Below are 21629 nucleotides of genomic sequence, written 5' to 3'. Positions count from 1 at the left end.
CATCTCTGTAGCTAGGTGCAAGAGCTGTGCCACTAACTCTGTGTGGAACTGAATAGTCTCCTGAGAAGCAGTGTTTTGTAGTTGTCAAAGCTCAGACTTGAAGCCATTTTCCCTAAGTGCAAATCCTGGCTGTGTCATTTAGTTGCTCTGTTATTCTGGGCAACCTTCTTAATTCTCGCTCCCTCATTTGTAAAATAAGGATGGTAGGGATGCATGGGCTTTTGCTTAATAAATGTTATTATTTACTAAGTACTTAGAACAGTGTCTGGCATATAATTAGCGCTTTTTTTTCCCTAAATAAAATCAAGTTCTCAAAGTCCATGTGAGACACAGGTATTATCTAAATTTCTTGGTGTTCTGTTTTCTCTTGATTTGCTTGTCTTATGCCAGTGCCTCCCACGAAGCGTTTTAACCTGTCTATTGCCTGATACAGTCAAGTTTTGATTTAGAGGATAAGGAAAGGTGCCCCTGGTGCAAAATCTGTTGTGGTCCTGGCCACTAGAGCAATTGTTACAGAGACATGTTGTTGACAGACACCACTGCTTGTTTGTGCTTTTGTAAATATGTTAGTTCACGTGGTTGGGGCTGGGGGCGGGTTTCACTAAGGAGTAGAAAAGTCCTAGAAGAGACACTAATTGTAGGAATATGGTCTTTGGGGAGCTTATCAATGCCAGCGATTTGCCTAAATTCTGATCCAGCTCAAGCTATCTTGGATATTTCAAACATGTATTGTTCTAAGATAATGTTGGAGATGGGTGTGGAAAAGCGATGGTGATATAAGATGACTCCAACTCAAGGGGCAATCCATACTATATTTTGTAAACTTGAGCAGAAACATGCTTCTATTAAACCTTGAGATATACAAATAAATAAGGATACCATGTCTTACTCTTACATCTTTAACCTCTTGCACACACACACACACACACATACACATATATCTATCTATCTATATATATACTTCTAAATCTCTTAATCTAACTTGAAACAAAAGCCGCCAGGACGTTTTTCAGCAACACTTTCTAATTAATCTCTTTAAATGAAAATTGTCAAAAGTTTTTCTGCATATTGTCATGCAGTGCTGTCTCAATACCGCGCTGTTGCAACTATAATTCACAGCTGTAATCATTCACCATACTGGAGACTTCTAGTTACTAAAGATTTTAAATTAAAGTGTTCCCCATGTGTAGTAGAGTAATATAGATTTCATTGAAACTCATTTCTCAATAAAGTCTATCACTGGAGTAAACTTTCTAGATGAATCAAGTCCCCAAATGTCTCACTATTGATGAAATAGATTCTGCAAAGATTGTCTGCATATGTAAAAGGTATCCTCCTAATTTATTTAGTCTCTGTGTACAGAATAAGACAATGATGTATGAAGTAATGTTTCCCAAATTTGGCTCATCCTGAGATGTACATGGAGATTGATCTATGGTCGACTCTGAAGTCTTTATTCTAAACCAATGTCCCAAGTGATTTTAGAATAAGGAAAACATATAATCGATGTAAAGTGAAGTGCAAAATTGTTCAGACTTACTAGGATATTTAGAGGAGAGTGGACAATTTTTTTGAGACTTAACATAATTATTCTCTTCTGGGTTTTATAATCATTGCTTTTATAAATCAGAGAGATTAGAGGCAGGAAGCATGAATAAAAATAGAAGACTAGAGGATGCAAGCTTCACAAACCACTTCTAGTCAACGAAGCTGACACATTTTTACATAATGAAAACAAAAACATAATTGCCCAAAAATTATAGCTTTAATTCAAATCTCAAAACAATAATCATGTAGCTTTACTTAAAATCTTAAAATTTTAAGAGAGTTGTGTGGGATTGATGACATGAGAGAGAAATTATGTGTTTGTTCAAATAAAAGAAACCCACAGGAAACATGGAGACTAATATACGAGTAGCTTTAAATATTAGCTAGGATTTCTCTATGATAGTCAAATAGTTAAATCAGAGACATCAATTTACTGGGGTTGGGGAAGATCAAGGAATGAGACAAAGGAAATTCTTTTTATTTTTTAACTTACAGGTAATGAGATAGATTATGAAAATACAATTTAACTCCCAAATAGGCTAATAACAAAAATCAGTGAACCAGAAACTACCCATACCTGAACCCTGATGTCAAAATCCTTCTGTATACTCTCTGGTGCCTATAAATAGTGCCTAGCGTTTCAAAAACTAAGATCTTAATTGACATTTCTGCCTTCCTAGATCACTGCTCTGCACTTTTCCATAGTAACTTCACTGACATTTTTGAATTATTTAGACCTTCTAGGTCCCAAATTGTCCTTCGACACTAACTCCTTATCAACCCTCAAAAAGTCTTCTTACCTTAAAGAATTATGCGTAGATACTAAAGATGATCTTTATATGTATATTTTCCCCTGAATCTTAATTGAGTCTGTTAACTAGCCATCTGCAGCTTCTTTGATTTCTCATCCCATAAATCTGTCCCTACTTCTGCAGCTGTTACCATCACTATCTCATGTAACTTTGGCCATTTTGTCATGATCATAAACTCAAAGTGCGCTGGAAGCATAATCGCAGAAGTGTTTTCTCCTGATTTCCGCCTTCTTTCTCCCAGCATTTATGCCCCTGCAATGAGAGTCATCATCATTAAGGAGAATTAGGTAGCCTCCTAGACTCTGATCTTTATTTCTTTATTAAATTTATTGGGGTGACATTGGTTAGTAAAATTATGTAAGTTTCAAGTGTACATTTCTATAACAAATCATCTATATATTGCATTGTGTGTTCAGCACCCAGAGTTAGTTCCCCTTCCATCACCATATATTTGATCCCTTTTACCCTCTTCTACCACTCTCCTGCCTCCAGCTCTTATCTTTATAGAACTCTGTAGACCTACGTACCATGTGTCCCTGAAAATAAGACTGGGTCTTATATTAATTTTTGCTCCAAAAGACGCATTAGGGCTTATTGTCAGGGGACGTCATCCTGAAAGATCATGCTAGGGCTGATTTTCTGGTTAGGTCTTATTTTGGGGGAAACACGGTAGTAAGAGAACATCTGGTCAGGGAGAAAATAAGTGCGATTCCATTTGTGCAAGTTGTTACTCATTGGATTATTTTGGCCAGATTTCTTTTCAGATATGACGAGATCATCTTTATTTCTTATTCCGGGACATGATTGACTAGTATTCCGAATACAACCTGTGGCAACTTTGATATATTATTGCTCTCTTGTGTTGCTTGCGTATTCTCTGGCCAGGTTGCTCTGCAGGCCACTATTAAATGCGGTGTACTCTTGCCACTATTCATGAATCCAACCACTCATAGCTGAAACTTTTAAAGACTTGCCTGCTTTTGACATTGTTATGGATTTATGCCTTTATCACCTCCTCTTTTGCATACTTAGCAGCCCTGAAAATAAATAATCTGGTCACTTAATTATGAATAGGTCAAAATGCACTAAAAACAAATAAAATGCAAAGGCTACCTCCAAGCGCTCTTGCCTGTCCATTCAGCGCCCAGGTCACACTGACACCTCAACCCATGATCTGTCCCCTACAACACACTGCCTCTTGTTTCCAGGTTAAATTTCAATTTACTTCTCTTTGTTTTACAACTATCAGAGAATAAGTAGCAAAGGTACCATCTGATTAAACTTATTGATATGAAATACTAGAAGAAAAAATGTCTTTAATATAGTTAATTCACTTAACTATAAATTATATAATTAATTAAATGAAACAATTCCATCGTACGTCATTTTAAAATAAGCACGATGGAAATTAGAAATAAAGTCACATTCCTATGAAAACAAATCTGCTTGATCTATTTTGTCCGGTGACAGAAATTAAAAAAAATAAGATGTACAGATTAACCTCTGTCTTTCAAAATATGGGAGTTTTTAACAACCACTAATATAATTTGTTTATATGAGAACGTTTTATGCTTTTTGACTGAAAAACTATGTGCAGGTAGTAACACAAAGAAAAAGAAACATAAGACATGGGAAATACACCAGTCAGAGCTCGTTGCACACACCAAGAATTGATTGCATGTTTGTGGTATAACAAGAAAAATACTTCCCTGAATATTGTCAAGAAGGAATAAATAGGACATTAGAACAAACTACATGCTCTGATTATCCTTGAAAATAAAGATGCAATTCTTATCCTTAATAAAACTCAGATGTCCAAGTCACTCCCCTGCTGTTCCATTTGAGTGTTCACCGATATCAATTTAACATCATAAAACCTCAGAACAAGACTGATTGTACAATATTCAAATTCCCAGAAATGATATAAAATCATATCTTCAATTATAATAAAATCCTTACAGCTGGTGAGAGTCTTTGAGAGCCTGTGTTCTTTCACAGATACCATCACAAATTTAGAGCAAACAATTTCATCAATTTCCGTTGCAGTAATGCTCCCCGTCTAGTTCAGGAAGAGAGCCTCTGATTGTGCACACATATAATTTTAGGTGAAAGCTTTTGTGTTAGAGGATTATCCAGACTAATCCTGTTCTTTCCATTCATGTTCCTCAGAGCACCAAAGATTCTGCTTTAGCTTTTCCAGGCCATTGCGTATGTCTAAAGGGTTTATTCTCCTCCCTGCTCTTCTATTCTTATCCCTATTTTAGGATCTAACCTACCTCCCGTGGTTCTTCCCTAGCCTCTGTTCATGGAGTCTTATCATTGCACATAACCAATTGTCTGTAATGAGGTATTCTTTCATTTAAAACAGCAGGAGAGAAAGGGTTTGGGAGTGGGGAGATAGCAAGAAAAGGAGCATCCATACTTGTCTGTACATGACTTTATTAACGAGTTGATTTCACATTTTGGATATTTTGTCAACAGAGAGACTGTGATTCATAGCCTCAGTACTGTTTCAAGCATGCCTAGTTTCCCAAGGAGCACATTGTTGCCAAATTAATTTACAAAAAGCAAGTTCCAACCTACTTTCTTAATATAATTCCTAATATATTATCCAATTACAGATTTATTTATCAATAACCCATAGAGTACTTTTCCTAATGAATACAAACTACTTTTGCATTCTTAGCTAACTTGCATAATTTTTTTTTTTTAAGGATTGAAAACCATTAGTTAGGCTCCGTCAATAGATCCTTCATTAGGTAGCCGGAAACACACAAATACACACACCTGCACCACTAGCCTTTTTACTCTATTACTAGGACTTCTGTGTGCAAATGAAACTCAGTATCAAGATGTGGTTTCAGTCCAGGTCCTGCCACTAATTGTATGACTGTGGACAAATCCAAGGCAGATTACTGTGACACTAAGGAAGGTTAAGTTTGAGTACCTGTCACTTGTACAGGCTTCTTTCATGCTACAGTGAGACCTTATCAATGTGGGCATGTGATTGTATGTCTTTGTAAAATTTGCAGAAGTGGGATCTTTTAACCATAATTGGTTAAGATTACAGTTTCTTTCCACTTTAAATTTCCCTCTGTTAGACTTTTCCTTTTATTAGGTGGCATTCTACTGGTTATTGACAGTTTTGGGATCTGACCAGAGAAAGTTGAGTTGAGGACAGATTGAATTTAGGTTATATGCGATATATTTATCTGTTTTTCAGTCATTTTTGTGAATAGGTGGGTAGATATCCCAGTGTGAAACGACTCTCAGAAATACTCTTCCTACCACTGCACTGACATATCCAAGATGATGACAAAAAAGCACAGAGCTACCTATGTGTCAGCCATTTAACTAAATAACATTATTTTACTTTTGTAATTTCTGGATATTTGCAGCATTTAAAGTTTTCAATTTCCCATATTTTCCCACATTCTTAATGGGTATTTAATTTTATATGAACTGTTTTTGTATTATTTTTCTTAAATCTGCCCTTATATAAGCCTCAGTTCTCCCAAGACCTTAATCTACCTTTGGATAAGTTAGTTGTCTTTTCTAGGTCTCAAGTTTCCAAATTGTAAATAAAGATTTGGATGTTATATCTGTCTAATAAATCTAAGAAGTAAAACCAGAGGGTGTAGAAAAAAATGTTAAAAATATTTATTTAAAAAGTCAGTGTCCTAAACTCTTACCAAAATGAAATCTTCACTCTTCTTCAAATATGGCATGCCTTTTCTAAACATATTCATATTGTGCCTTCAATAATAAGCACTTACTTCTTTTTGTATGAGCAACTACAACTCATCCTTCCAAATGGAGCTCAAGATAAGTCCCCCACATTAGCGTTCTACTACTGTGTAACAAATTACCACAAATTTAACAGCTTAAAACAACATATATTTGTCATTACAGTTTCCATGGATCAGAAGTCTTGTTACAACTTAGCTTGAGCCCTCTGTTTTGTCTCACAAAGCTGCAATCAGATGTTGGCTGCGTCTGTGGTCTGGTCAGACGCTTGACCAGGAAAATCTTTACCTCCACAGTCTTTCAGCCTTTAGCATAATTCACCTTCTTCCAGATGTAGTTTTGAAGTCCCTGTTTTCTTGCTGCCTATCAGCTAGAGTCTCTACCTCTCAGCTCTTAGTTATTGCCCACAGACCCTTGTCATGTGACACTTTATATATCGTAAATCCTCTCTCAATGCGGAACCTTGCTTCCTCAAAGCTAGCAAGGGACTCTGACCCCCAGGAAAAACCAAAACCTCTTTAAAAGTCTTTCACTTAATGAAGCCAAACCCAGCCAGGGCGTTCTCTCTTTTGATTAATTCAAAACCTACTGATTTGGCGCTATAAATACATCCACAAAATGTCTTCTCCTTTATCATACAATATAACCTAATGAAAGGAGTCATATCCTATCAACTATACTATAGTCTATTGATTAGAAGCATGTCCTAGATTCTGCCAAACTCAAGAATAAGTTCTAACACAAAGGTATGGACAGTGAGAAGCAAGAAATCATTAGGGGTTTGGGGGTCACCTTTGGGTCTGTCCTCCACAGCTTTCCCAATTTCTATTGTTTTTTCCTAAATTCTATTAGTCAGATGTGTTTAACCATACTAAACAAAAAGTGTGTGTTCTACCCCAGGAAATCCAAACAAGCATTAAAAACATGATTGCTGTGAGACATAGATACTGCTAGATCATAAAAACAATGTAAGTTTGAACATCAGTTATCTCCAAGACTACTTTTTGACTCTGCTCCCCACTGTAGGATAACCTGGCTTGGATTGGTTGCCCATCTCTGGAAGAATCAACTGTGCTCAGAATATTGGGTACTCTGGACTAGATTAGATAAAGTGCCCACTTTGGACTGATGAACTCTGGTTAGGAATATCCCTTTAAAAATTTATTTATTAACTCTTAGGAAAGTAAGAGACAAAATTTCAAAAGGTGATGGTTATTTCCAGACCATATAATGTATATATTACAACATCTTTAAGCAGTATTTATTCTTTTTGTCTGCAGAGTAATCGCAGGATTTGATTATTTGCAGGAATGCTATATTGTACTCTAACTTATCTGCTAACCCTTGTACCTCCACCCCCACATACGACCAGACCAAACACTTTTGAGTAGTGTATGTACCATTCATTGGTATAATTCCATGATCTAGTATGTCCTGGTATATGATAGTCACTCAACAGATGATTGTTTAATAAAGTAATCTCATTAAAAAACTAAATTTAATGGAGTCCACTAAAAAATCATCAGCTTAAAACCCCATAGGGATGGTTGTTTTTAAACTTACTCTTGTTCCAAAATAGAAATTGAGATAGGTGCAATGCCATTTTTTAGTGAAAGGAATGAGGAAAGATATTTATTTTATTTTATTGTTTTTGGACTATACAAATGCCCCACTTAGACTAGCAGCCTTTAATACAATTATGTCTCTCTTTTTTGTGGTTAGACATTTATATAATTTACAAAGTGATCCCCTCGATTAGTCTAGTATCCACCTGGCACTATATATATAGTCATTACAATATTATTACTATATTCCTTGTGCTGTACCCTACATCCCCATGACTATTTTGTAACAACCAATTTGTATTCCTTAATCCCTTCACCTTTTTCCTCCTTTCCCCAGCCTTCCCCCGATCCTCCACTCATCTGGCAACCACCAGTTTGTTCTCTGTATCTCTGAGTCTGTTTCTGTTTTCTTTGCTTGTTTATTTTGTTCTCTGTTAATATGTGATTCCATATATAAATGAGATCATATGGTATTTGTCTTTCTCTGTCTGACTTATTTCACTGAGCATAATGTTCTCTAGGTACATCCATGTGGTCGCAAATGGTAAGATTCTTTTTTATGGCTAATACTCCATTATATATATGTACCACAGAGGGATGATACTTTTTAAAAAGAAAAAAAAAGAAAAAGGAAAACAATCATAACAGTTACCTTAGTAAATAAATTAGAAAAGGATCAGGTTAACAGTAGGATTGTGTTTTCAGAGCCTTATTTAACACTTCATATTCTTTATTCATGTACTCCTAAGTTTTGTTTCATAACCTTCCTTATCTTTTCCATTCTTTATTTCTTTCTAGCTATATCTATTTATTTATTTATTCATCTAATTATCTATCAAGAAAAATAGACCTCATTAATGAAAGTAGTTTTCTGCTTTAGGATTGCAGGTAACAAACTTTTCCATAGACTGTAGGTAAATCATGACACAGTAATTACATCCCCAATCACTGCCTTTGTGAATAGTTTAGATGGATATATCCAGAAATGAGAAGAATAAGATTTATTCCAATAGCTGATATATTCTTGCCATTTGTTAAAATGGACTTGCTCTCTAGGACGGCAACCATCCAGTTTTTTTATTCTTTTACTCCTAATGATAAGGGAGCAGAGCTAGTGGAAAATTGTGGGTTTTCTGGGTTATTCAGTTAGTAACTATATTGAATGACAGTTATATTCCAGCTACGATAATAAATGTTATTACTATATCAGTAAACAAGACTAAAGAAGTTTTGACTACATGAAATTTATGTTCCACTGAAAGAAAATAGTAAACATATAATACATAGATAATTAATGTCAGACTGTGAAAAAAGTTAGGAAGGAAATAAAACAGGGTAATTTTGGTAAAGTGTAACAATATGTGTTACTTTAAATAGGATGGTCAGGGAAGATAATTTTGGTACTCAGTCTTGAGAAATGAAAATAATAAGTACTGAAAAGGATGGTGGGAACATCCCTGAAAGTGGTATGCGAAAAGATCCACAGTTGAAAAAAAAATTATTAAAAGGATTTCCATATAAATACAGCATCGTAAAAGAGAAGAATGTTTGTGATGAAGGCAGGAGTTAGATCTTGCAAGCTTAAAGGTTTAATTAAAGAATTTGGATTTTTAAGAGGAATGGAAAACCCACTTTAAGCAGAAAAGTGACATGAATTGATTTGTGGTTTTAAACTGTTTTGTGAAAAATTCTTATAGTAAGGAAAGTGCACAAACAGGGAGACCAGTTAGTATGCAGTAGGTCTGGACAGATATCATAGTATCTTGATATCTAGAAAGAAATGTGGAAATGCAGATAATTAGATATGAGACATATATTTTATAGGAGTTGGACTTCTGGGTCAATTGGATATGCTTAGTGGCACTAAAAGAAAGGGAAAATTCATAGATCTTTAAGGTTCTAATTTGAGAAGCTAAGTAGATATTGATAAAATATACTAATAAAGTAGAAATTGGGGTCAGAGAGACAGTGCGGTATTAAGGACCATATCTGTGTAGATATATTAATTTTGAGATGCCCACCACACATCCAAACAAAGATGCCAAGTGAGTAATGAATAAATGAGCCTGGAGGTCAGGGCAGAGCCTGAGTTTGAGGAACACAGTAAAAAAGGTGTCAGCGTGGAGAAACATCTTGGCAAAACTTGGTTTCAGATTCCAGCAAATACATTTACGAGTGATGTAACTTTAGATTAGTATCTTAACGCTGTTCAGGCTTGGTTGCATCTTCTATAAAATGTGAACAATGGTTAATGTAAAATAATTAAACCTCTGGAAAATAGCATATAGAAAATACATTCATAAATGATGCCTTAATGTGAATGACTGTATCATATATCTGATGACTTCTTTAGAATTCTAATAGGTGTAAGAGAGCAGAAAGCATAGCGAAGTTAGCCATTCGAAGGACAGAAAAGGTGCCATATCCCAAAGTGTTGAATTTTATAAATGGGAACCTTAAGACTAACCCACCTGAACGAGCAACTGGTAAGTTTTCCTACCTATCCTGCCAGGAAAGACCTGTGTATGTAAATTTCCATTTGAATCAAACTTAAGTGTTTGATTTGAGGCACAGTTTCTTAATATAACTAGACTGAGCTTGTAAAGAAGTTCAGGAGAATATGTGGTTTGAACTTGGTTCTTTCATAGCACTTCATGTTATAGCTTCCTCGAGCCAAATTAAATAGTAAGGAGGGAATTTCCAGTTTCCTACTTATTAGCAAAGGCTGCCAGGGGTTAATGGCAAATTCTTTAGTAAAGTCAGAAAAATAAAGAGAAGAAGAGTAGAGGGGAAAGTAAATTTTATTATAGAACAAGAGGTGTCCAGTAATAATTTGGAAAAAGATGGAGACAGGGGCTGAGCAATATTGTCAGTGTATATCAAACTATGAATGAGGTTTTCTTATTTTAGAAAGTTTTAATTCCAATCACGATTTAGCAAATTTCCTATTTCTTCCTTTTGCCTCCCTTCTTAAGTTTTTCCAATTTTTCAATTCTCCCTTTAATAGAAAGGGAACCTTCTCAAAGTTCAATCTCATGTTTGGAAGAGTATACAAAGCAAAAGCTGGAGACATTATTTTTGCAAGCTGCGTACCAGAGACCTCCTTTTTGTTTCTAGCTCTACCATCTTCTCTATGGTTGTAGTAACCTTTCTGGATAATTTCCTTATCTATAATATGAGCAGGTGGGACTGGTATTTAAGGAAGCTTCCAGTTCTAGCATGTTGTGATTTGATTCATCTCTTATGTTAATAAAGCAGGTAACACCTGGTCACAGCATATGCCTCCACAATTAATTGTTTGCCTTTTTTGTTTTTTTAATTCAAAATGGGGTGAGAGGGGAAGGTCAGAAGGGAAAAACTTTTCACATGGTAGGGCTTTGTTGTCTTTTCATTGGAATGTCCATTATTTAGGTGGTGGGTGTATATGTGTATGTACGCCTGTACATTTTGCATACATTTTTTTCATTTGACAGTTTTATTCCCCCTGGGAAATGTGAGTGATTTTACAAATATAAATATTAAGGAATAAAAGTTAAACAACAGGTGAAAAAGTTGTTTGGGTTATTAAGGTAGTCATCTAATGGGAGAGGGTCCTCAATCTATATCTCAAAGATACATGAAAAATTAAAGTAAAAATTCAAAGTTTCAAAAATTAAATTTAATTGCCACAGTGATAACAGAAACAAAATTCATCAATGTTTATATAGTTTGTTCTTAGAAGTTTTTTGAGACAGTAGGGTACATATAGGGTTTGTTAAAAATGCAGTAAGATTTAAATAGAGTGTATGAAAATATGACTGACTTATTCTTTACTATTTGTTCAGTAGAACTCCATTTCCATTTTGTTTTCTTTTTCCTTTCTGTCTCTCTTCCTTCCTTCCTTCCTTCCTTCCTTCCTTCCTTCCTTCCTTCCTTCCTTCCTTCCTTCCTTCCTTCTTTCCTTTCTTCCTTCCTTCCTTCCTTTCTTTTTTTTTAAATAATATTAAAGAGGATGATAATTCCTTCTCATTTAGATCAGGGAGTATTTAAAGAAGAGGCTTCCCTCTCTTGTTGCCTAGTCATTTAATTTCTGGCCAAGGAATCTGAACAAGACTGCATACATTTGAAGGCGGGAAGGTGACCAAAGAGGGAAACAGGTTCCAGAGAAACCGTATTCCAGGTCATGCTACAATGTCCCATAAGTTTTCCAGTGGAAAGACTGAGGGATCAGACTCATTGAATTTTGATGTTGGTAATTTTATGATTTTGTTGAAATGGAAAATTATCGATTCATTTTCTTCACCTTAACAAAAATCAATGTTTGTTTATTACAATCTCTGTAAGCCATATGCCTCTGCAGCTGATAGCATTTTCTGATGTCAGTATAATTTTGAGTTCTAAATTAAGTGTTAATAAATTGTCATTAAGGTTATATGAACATTAGAATTAACTCAGCTGTTTTAGTTTGACTGGTACAATGTGGAATTATTAACATTTTAGGTAAATAATAAATTATTTTACAAGAAACCCAAGATTTTAACTCTGTCCTTTTGTCCTTTTGTCTCATTACTATTTCTCTCCTTTGCCTGCATATATTTTCTATGTGGCATCAAGTTCTGGATCTATAAAATAGAGGTCATGTTTTTCCCAAAAGAGAACTGTGAAACTTTGATAAACCACAAAAATCACTTCCAGCTTTTTCAATGCTATAATTTTGTCAACTCACTAATTTTGGCTTTCTTTATTTGACCAGGAAATTCAGGAAGATCTTACATGCACACGAAAGAGCACTTTTTTAAAAATAGCTCAGTATTATGTAAAAGTAAGGTAATACAAGACACAATCTTTACCAGTAGATCCTCTGAAGATGTGGTTATGGATTTCTGGCTGTTCCCCAGCACGATATCCATGTTCACCACAGCTTCCGGCCAGAACCCGTAACAAGAGGAAAGGAGAAATGAGATCCCTAGGCAATTTTTGTCTGTATGCTCTTTGTGTGTGCTGAAGGGTTAGAGGGTAAGGGGGATTGATAGGTAGGCATCCAGTACTAACAATGTGGACACTTCTAGTTTAAGAACAGCGTGAAATTAATCAATAGCATTACATAATTGTTAATTTCTGGAAAGAGCACTAGATGGACCATGCTGCCGTGAATCAAATCATAGACGGGGTGACTTATTTGAGGTGAAACATCACAAATCCAAAAAGGCAAAGAAGCTCAGCAGTAAACAAAAATGGGTCTGAAAGTAGAAATTATTGCCACATCACTAAGAACAGACTGCCTTTGATGCCAAGTGGTAAGGAACGTGTATGCTGTTTGTTGAGCTTTCACACCTGTCTACATTAGCAAGTAGAGTTCCTTTTAAAAATAAGAACATTAATTCAGTGTCCTTTATTGATTAAAAATGTCTAATAAGCAGTTGCCAATAATAATTTGACAATAATAATTTGCCTGAGCTATTATTCTTAGTGTTTTCTTCTCCTGTAATTGTAATTCTAAGTAACCTCCACAAAATGTGTCAAAAAGACACGTTTCCTTAAACACAGACTGATTTGTCCCTTTTTAACTCCACTTTCTTTCTTTCTGTTACCAACCACGATATTTGATGTGTCTGTTTTAACACAACCATAGTTGCTTATATTTATTCCTACAACATTCTGCTTTTTCCCTTTAATTCTCAAAATTTTGCCTCATTCCAACTGGCAAGTGGTACTTCATAGCACTGTGTTTCTACAGCCCCTCTGGGTTCTGCATTTTTCCCAGGCTTTTTTAGATACACTCTCTATTGTTATCATGCCTTTTATTGTATACAAGCTGCTTACTCCTTCTATACAACTTCCCATGATGCCCCAAATTAATCATATTCTTCCATTCATGGCACTGGTCATCAATGGTCAGAGAAGAATGCCCTTTTGCTTTTTAAAGTTAATTTATACTTTCTGTCCTCCTACCAGTTTTACTCTCAAATCTCCTTCCCGTCTCTCATGGTCAACTAACTTAAATGTGCTGGATGTATATGTACACTCCGGTTTCTATGTATCCTTGTATTGTTGGCTGGTATAAGTATATATGTGTAATTTATATATATATACTTGTTATTGTACTAAAAACCTCATTATTTCATTTCTTTTTCCAGTCAGGATTTTTTTTTTTTTAATCTATCCACTTATCTGTGCATATTCTAGTCTCTGGCTTCTATTTGCTGTATAGTATTCCATAGAAAACCTGCATAATATTTTACTTCTCTGAAATTCACATTGGGATGGACACCTAAATTCACAATATACGATGTGTTATCAAAATATCTGCGGCTGCCGAGTGTTATCCAACAGAAAGGCAGGGATCTTCAATACGGGAAGTGGCGTGTCGAACCTTAGTAACAGTGTGTGACAAATTTCAAAGTGTTCGGTGCAGTCAGTTGGGTATGAGCTACGGATGAGAGAAGGTGTGTTTTAAAGTGTGCCGTAAATCATCCTCCATCATGACAACACTGTGTGTCACACATCGCTTCTGGTACAGCAACTTCTGTCAAATAAAAACGTTATGGTGTGTCCTCATCCACCTTATTCACATGATCTGGCACCACGTGACTTTCGGCTCTTCCCCAAAGTCAAAATGATTCAGGACATCGAGGCAGCCATGACAGTACAACCAAAGACACTCACGAAAGAGGACTTCCAGAACTGCTTCAGAAAGTGACAAGAACAATGGGATAAGTGTGCTCAAAGTGGGGTTGGGAGGTCGGGGTACTTTGAGGGGCATTAATGGCAGTGTGTCTTTTACTGTAAGATTTTTTTTTTTAATTTGAACGTTCACCATATTTCTTGATCACACATCATATTAGTTACCACAATGGGGCATTGATAGCATTTTGGAAGTGATTGGCATTGTTCAGAGATATTTCTGGTTCTCACAGCATGTGAATGCATGGGAGGAGGTCTGCCCTCTCTGACCACTTCTTATATATAATCCTGGGCAGTAAGTATGGGCAGATGTGACATGTGTCATTTCTGGGCTGCAGCATTTAATTACCGACGTGAAATCCTCAGAGCTCATCTTTTCCTCTTCACAGAGGCTGACAGTGTTCACGAGAGGTGGCTGCACCCTCAGTCTGAGTAAATCCAATGAGCAAAGTTGGCCTACCAACCTGTACTGGACATGCATTGCAGTGTGAACAAAAAGCAAACACACAGTTATTGTAAGTAAGAGGTTTGGAGGTGATCACTGTATAATCTAATCCCTCCTGACTGATACAATCCTCATAGACGCCCCTTCCTAGTAGTCCTGTTTGACAATATTTTTGTGCTATATAACCAGGAATATTGGGACATATGGTATAGTCAGTTTAAATCTGAATAAGTACTGCTAGAGTGCTCTTGAGGAAGGTTAAGCTCGTCTGGTTTTTTCACATCCTACTAATAATTAACACTATTCAACTTTCTGGTTTCTACCAATCAGATGGTTCTAAAGTGGTAAATTATTTTACTTTAATTTGCATTTCTCTGATTACAAATGAGCTTGAGGAACTCTTCATGTACTTGTTAGCTATTTGTGTTTAACCGTCTGTTTATCATCTGTTCATATCATTTGCCCGTATGAGCTTCTTCTCACAGAATATACGTTTAATATGGTATAGTATACTTACTCATGCAGTGTAGCTTATTTTAATATATATTCTTTTTTTCCTAAAAGGGAAAATGTATATTTACAGAAATTTTTCTTTCACTAATAACTATTTCTTGACAAATTCAAAAGTCTTTTCTCAGACACACCGGTCCTTGGTATCACTATACAATCAGAGATTGCTGATCTCCCAGCATTGTTTACAATGTTTTCTTCCTTTGAGTCCTTTATGCATTCCACATTCTTTAGCTCTTGTATTCTCACTGTTACCTTTTAGTTCCTTTCATGACTCTTTTTAAAGGTTTATGTTCAGCTTTTGGGTCCTCTCTCATTCTGTTCCTTCTCCACAAGGATTCATGGATACAAATATTACTTTTATACTCAAAATAATAAAACAATAAACTATCCCACCTTAACTTTTGTTGTTAAGGCTGAAACTCTGGCTACATATAAAATATATTTATCTGTTTTCTTATCATAGCTTAAACATACCCAGTTAATATGAAAATTAAAATATCACTTAAAAAGTGTATCACTCTCCTATTTATACCATTTCTTTCCGTTGTAAATCATCACTGCTGTCAAAATGAAAACCATAAAGTTATCTTTGATACATAATTTTGTTTTATTAGCTAGGGTGGATCACTTATTTGGATGTTTCTCCTTTGCAGATGTCTTTCAGCAGCGCCCTTTTTTTCTCTGATACCAATTTTCCTTATCCCTTGCTGCCTTTCTACCAAGAAGCTTACCACCCAGAGCAATGGATAGCTCACTGACTCGTCTCTGTGACCAGGGCTTTGCATAGCTTCAGATAGAGGCTACATTTTTAATCATACTGTCCTTGCTTTCTGTATTTCCAGACATTGTTTTGCTTTTTTCTAATAACACAAATAATGCACAGTAATATTCTGTTATTAGAATAATTAAATAATACAGAATTATTTGGAGTAAAATATAATATTCCACCTTCATATTCACACATCCCAAATTAATATTTTTGCTTTTTTTCTCTCAGGGGTAATCATTTGGTGTATTCAAATACTTATAGTATGTGTGTGCGTGTGTGTGTGTGTGTGTGTTTAAATCTATTTACATGCATGCATGCATACACATACGTTGTTCCCATTTTTATTACTTATAAGTGGGCTGATACTTTTGGTTTTTTTAATATAAGTGTGACTTTTATTTTTCTTAACCAGTCGTTAGACATAGTTGAATCAAGTTTAATTTCTGTCTATTGTAGATGAAGTAGAAGGAGAGGGTAACTGGTGGTAGGAGAACTGTAAGAAGCTTATATAACAATCCACTTGAGGGATGATAAAAGTTTACCCTGGGGGAAAGTCAAGAGACAGGAGAACTGAACACATGTAAGGGTAATTTAGGGGACAGAATCACTAGAACTTGGCAGTCACATATTCGTGTTATGTGTAGTAGATGCTGGAGATCACTCCCAGGTTTCTAGTGTGAAAGACCAAAGTGTAAGTGGCAGGAATTACTACGATATGGAAACCAGGAAGAAAATCAGGCAGAAGTGGGAAGGGATATTGATCATGGGACTGTGAGCAACATGCATTATGGTTTCTTTAGACTTTGGTTACAGAGTGAATTTGGAGTTAGTGTTATTTTTTCCCCCTTTATTCAACTTTATTATTATTATTTTGTATTTTTTTCATTGCAGTTGACATTCAATGTTATGTTATATTAGTTTCAGGTGTACAGCATAGTGGTTAAACATTTACACAATTTGTGAAATGATACCCCCAATTTGTCTAGTACCCACCTGACTCTATATATAGAGGATGCCTAAAAAAATGTATCACATTTTAAGAAAGGAAAAGTATTAAAATTGTAATACTCAATATATACTGATAACAAAAGATGAATATAAGTCATGTTTGACTTCTGCAATTACAAGAGGTGCTCTAAATAAGACACTTCTGATTACGGTGAACTACTGCTTGAGCAACGTTGACCAAAGTGTTCACTTGTGTACTTTTTTGGCACTCCCGGTACAGTTATTACACTATTATTAACTATATTCCCTATGCTGTACTTTACATCCTCGTGACTATTTTGTAAATACCAAATTGTACTTTTTAATGGAGTTAGTTTTATTAATATACTGTTAGGAATAAGGGCTCCTAGGTGCCAAATCGGTGCTCCGTACCTGTGATCCCGAGAACAGCCACAAGGATCAGTGGCCTGTATTCAAGGATGGTGGGAGCGGGCCTGTCCATGTGCTGACGCCTTCCCTGAGGAGGACAGTCGTAGCTCTGACTGACTTATTGTTGAAGGCAAGAGGGTTAAAAAAACAAAATAAGTTGGGGATAGCCCGGGTGGAAATAATTTCCCTGTCCTTTAAGTTTTATGAGAAGAGAACACTAATGACTTTTCTCTACCTCTGTGATTACTTCTCCTCTGGAGATCAGGGTTTACTTATCTGATTGTTGAGTTTGTCATAAGAAACTCCTCTACTCCTCCTATCTTGTCTTTGGGGGATAACCGCCTGTGAAGAGTGTGCATCCTGTTCTGTTTTATGTCACATGGTGAAGGGGGCCTGTCCCCCTTATAGGAGCCTGTAGCTGTCCAGTACCTATTTGACTTAATAGGTGAATCTCCCTAAAGTGAGATCCACTATTAGGAGGTCCACTAGCCCACAGATATAAAACTTATTTTCCAATATGAGCTGTATTAGTTAATAGAAACATATGTTTGTAATGTCATATACTTTATTATTTCATTTCTTAACTTCTAGAATTTGAGTGGAGGGAAAACTTGGTCCTATTTATTGGTAAACATCTCAACCACAACTAGCTTCCTACTAAGTCTGCCATTGCAGCATGAACACAACCCCATTTTCAAATGATGTGGCTGTGCTAAAACTTTATTTATGGACACCAAAATTTGAGTTTCATACAATTTCCATGTCACTAAATAGTCTTCTTCTTTTTGAACTATTTAAAAATGTACAAAAAAATTCTTAGCATGAGCGGGGAGGATTAGCTCAGAGGCAGTAGTTTGTGGACCTCACTTACAATGTCAAGTTTAATAAAATATATAACATAATATACAATGTGTAAAAATAATTTTATTTCTATCGCTTCAAGAAATTTTAAAGGCTTCATTTTGCCTATTTAGTTAAGTTCTTACTTCTACTCTTAGCTTCCAGGTAGTCTATAACTTGGCCTTCCATATCTGTTCAACAATAAGTAGAGTATCTTCCCCATTGTAGTTCCTATCACCACCTAGTTGTTATGCAGTAATTTATTTTTTAAATCACTAATTAATTAACAAATAAACAATATGGGTTCTCTGCTCTAGAAAACTTGTCTCTTCACTATGTTTCCTTGTTTTCTCTTCTCTGAATTTATATATTATCTCCTCTAAAACATCCTTATCAATTACTTTTATTCCTGCTTTATGCTGGGAAATATGTATTTGTAGAAATAAAAATTGAGAATATTTGCTAGTTTCTATATGATATCATGTTTTTAACAGAGGAGAGAGGAGTAAATACAAAGTGAGTTTCAAATTCAGGTAATGTGGTATTGACATTTAGGAATTTATTCCTTTTTAGATTTTATGTTGACATTTTTGTTTTTATCCAGTAGCATACATATATATATATATGTATATGTATGTATATATGTATATATGTATATATGTATGTATATACGTATATATGTATCTGTATGTATATATATACATATACATATTATTGTACATATATACATATATATTTTATTGCAGTGTGTATATATATATATTTGAAAATTATATATATATATTTGAAAATTATATATATATATTTGAAATTACTGTTTAAATACAGGAGTCACCCCTTTTCTGTGGTGAATGTACTAATTTAGCATTTTTCTATAGACAGAACAGAGAAAGCATGGAAAATATCTATCTGTACTATTGACTAAACATCTGTTTCCACCACAGCAATTCAGTCTAACTTAGATTTGAGCCAATCAGTTCAGAAGAGACCAGGGGACAAACATAGTCAGAAAGAAAATAGTTAAAAAGAAAGAGAGAAGGGAGGCATACCTTTTTATTCTTTCTCCCAATAGCCTGTGGAAAGCTAGTCCTTCATTTATCTATCTTTTGTCTGTGCAAGACAAAGTACATTCTTTTTGATAATGGTTTCCTAGAGATTTTAAAAAGAAAGATGCATTAAAGTAAAAGGGGAACGTTTTAAAGGAATGTTTATTTTTTTCTCTGCATCCCTGTTAGGCAGCTAAGAAGCTTGCTGATATGTTTAATACTCTAGATGAATCACCACTGCAGTCACACTTGCCATCTCAAAAAAGAAAATATTGTGTTGGGGAGAAAATTACTCTGTGAAAATATTTTTGATGGTTTTCCTTTTTTTGCAAAGAGAGACGTTCCATTTTATATCTCTAGCTAGATATTGCCAAATTATCCTCCAAAAGATGTGCCGGTTTATATTCATCAACCGTGCATCAAAATAACGCACAAGTTTCTTTAAAGAACACTTTGAAATCCCACTTCAATTTTTGTTAATCTCAGATTGCTCTCCCTCACTTCCCAGATTCAATTTTGAGTTGAACTACTATGTCCATCATTACATCTTTCCCATTGCTGTTTTTATTCCAACTATAATCTTGATGTTCTTTTTCTAAATGTTTGATTTTTGATGTTTATTAATTGTTCTTTCTTAAATCTATAAAAATTGTCACTAATCCTTTGGGGAAAATATGATAGTCGAATGTGTGTCTTCATTTCCTTTTATTTATCTGGTATAATTAATTGTGTTGTGTCATTGGAATTAACCCGTGGTCATTAGCAAAAGGCTTTTCACCTTTTCACAGACTCAGCCTGAAATGAGGAGAGCAAGGAAGTAAGTTTATTCAAGGGGCCCGCCCGGTGGCTCAGGTGGTTAGAGCTCCATGCTCCTAACTCCGAAGGCTGCCGGTTGGATTCCCACGTGGGCCAGCGGGCTCTCAACCACAAGGTTGCCGGTTCAACTCCTCGAGTCCCGCAAGGGATGGTGGGCTCCGCCCCCTGCAACTAGGTTTGAACACGGCACCTTGAGCTGAGCTGCCGCTGAGCTCCCGGATGCCTCAGTTGGTTGGAGGGCGTCCTCTCAACCACAAGGTTGCCGGTTCGACTCCTCGAGTCTCGCAGGGGATGGTGGGCTGCACCCCCTGCAACTAGCAATTGCAACTGGACCTAGAGCTGAGCTGCGCCCTCCACAACTAAGACTGAAAGGACAACAAATTGACTTGGAAAAAAATCCTGGAAGTACTCACTGTTCTCCAATAAAGTCCTGTTCCCCTTCCCCAATATATGAAAACAAAAAACAAAACAAAACAAAAAACCAAGAAGCTTAGGAATTTATTAAAAGAAGAAGAAGAAGAAAGAAGAAGGAGGAGGAGGAGGAGGAGGATGAGGAGGAGGAGGAGGAGGAAGAGGAAGAGGAAGAGGAAGAAGAAGAAGAAGGAAGCTGGCCTAGACGTTGCCGGGGCAGAGGACTGCAGCTAACTGTAGGTTAGCTGTTTCTTATATAGGAAAGTGTAGGTAAATTTCCTTATGGCAGGAGATGTGACATATAGACTGAGGTCATTTGATTGACACATGTTGGTTATACAACTAGTTTCCTTCTGTTCATGCTCTTACCCAGAATGCATACAGGAAAACTCACGGGGTGGGGGGCAGGTTGGGGCAAGCAAGTTTTACTGTTCATTCCATTCTAATTGCATTATAATTAGCCTAGAGTTCAACTGACTGGCAGGTTTTGGCCATTTGCGCATGTGTGAAGAACCAGTTAAAACCAGTTGGGTCTCATCTCTTCTTTTTATGAGGGTTTAGACATCTTAGATTTATTTTTAGGGGATGAGCTTGGGCGTTTCTTGGGGAGGGGATGCAGGCCTGGGCAGTCCCCCTTCAGGTTTACTTTTGTTAACCCTTTTCTGCCTCATCGAATTACATAAAATATTCCTTTTTTTCTATATCATCTATCTTCTTTGAAAATGTTGACGTAATTCTTTTCTGTAGTCCAATAACTTCTTTAATATTTCATTCTGATCATTTTACTCCATATACTTCCTTTTGGAATTCAATTCTTGGCCGCTTCCATGTTCAGTGCTTTTCAGACAATGTTGACTTTTTTTCAGTATCATTGTCCAAATTAAAAAATATATATATATAATATAATATAATATATATATTATATTATATTATATATATATAAAATATATTTAACCAACTGAGCCATCCGGGAGCTTTATATATATATAATATATGTATATATATTATATATATATTATATATATATTTATATATATTGGAAAAGTACATTTTAAATATAGGAGTCAACCCTTTTCT

The sequence above is a fragment of the Rhinolophus ferrumequinum genome, chromosome 2 (assembly GCF_004115265.2).
Source record: "Rhinolophus ferrumequinum isolate MPI-CBG mRhiFer1 chromosome 2, mRhiFer1_v1.p, whole genome shotgun sequence".
Lineage (NCBI taxonomy): Eukaryota > Metazoa > Chordata > Mammalia > Chiroptera > Rhinolophidae > Rhinolophus > Rhinolophus ferrumequinum.
The sequence above is the reverse complement of the archived record's forward strand: the minus strand, read 5'-3'. Positions refer to the sequence as shown.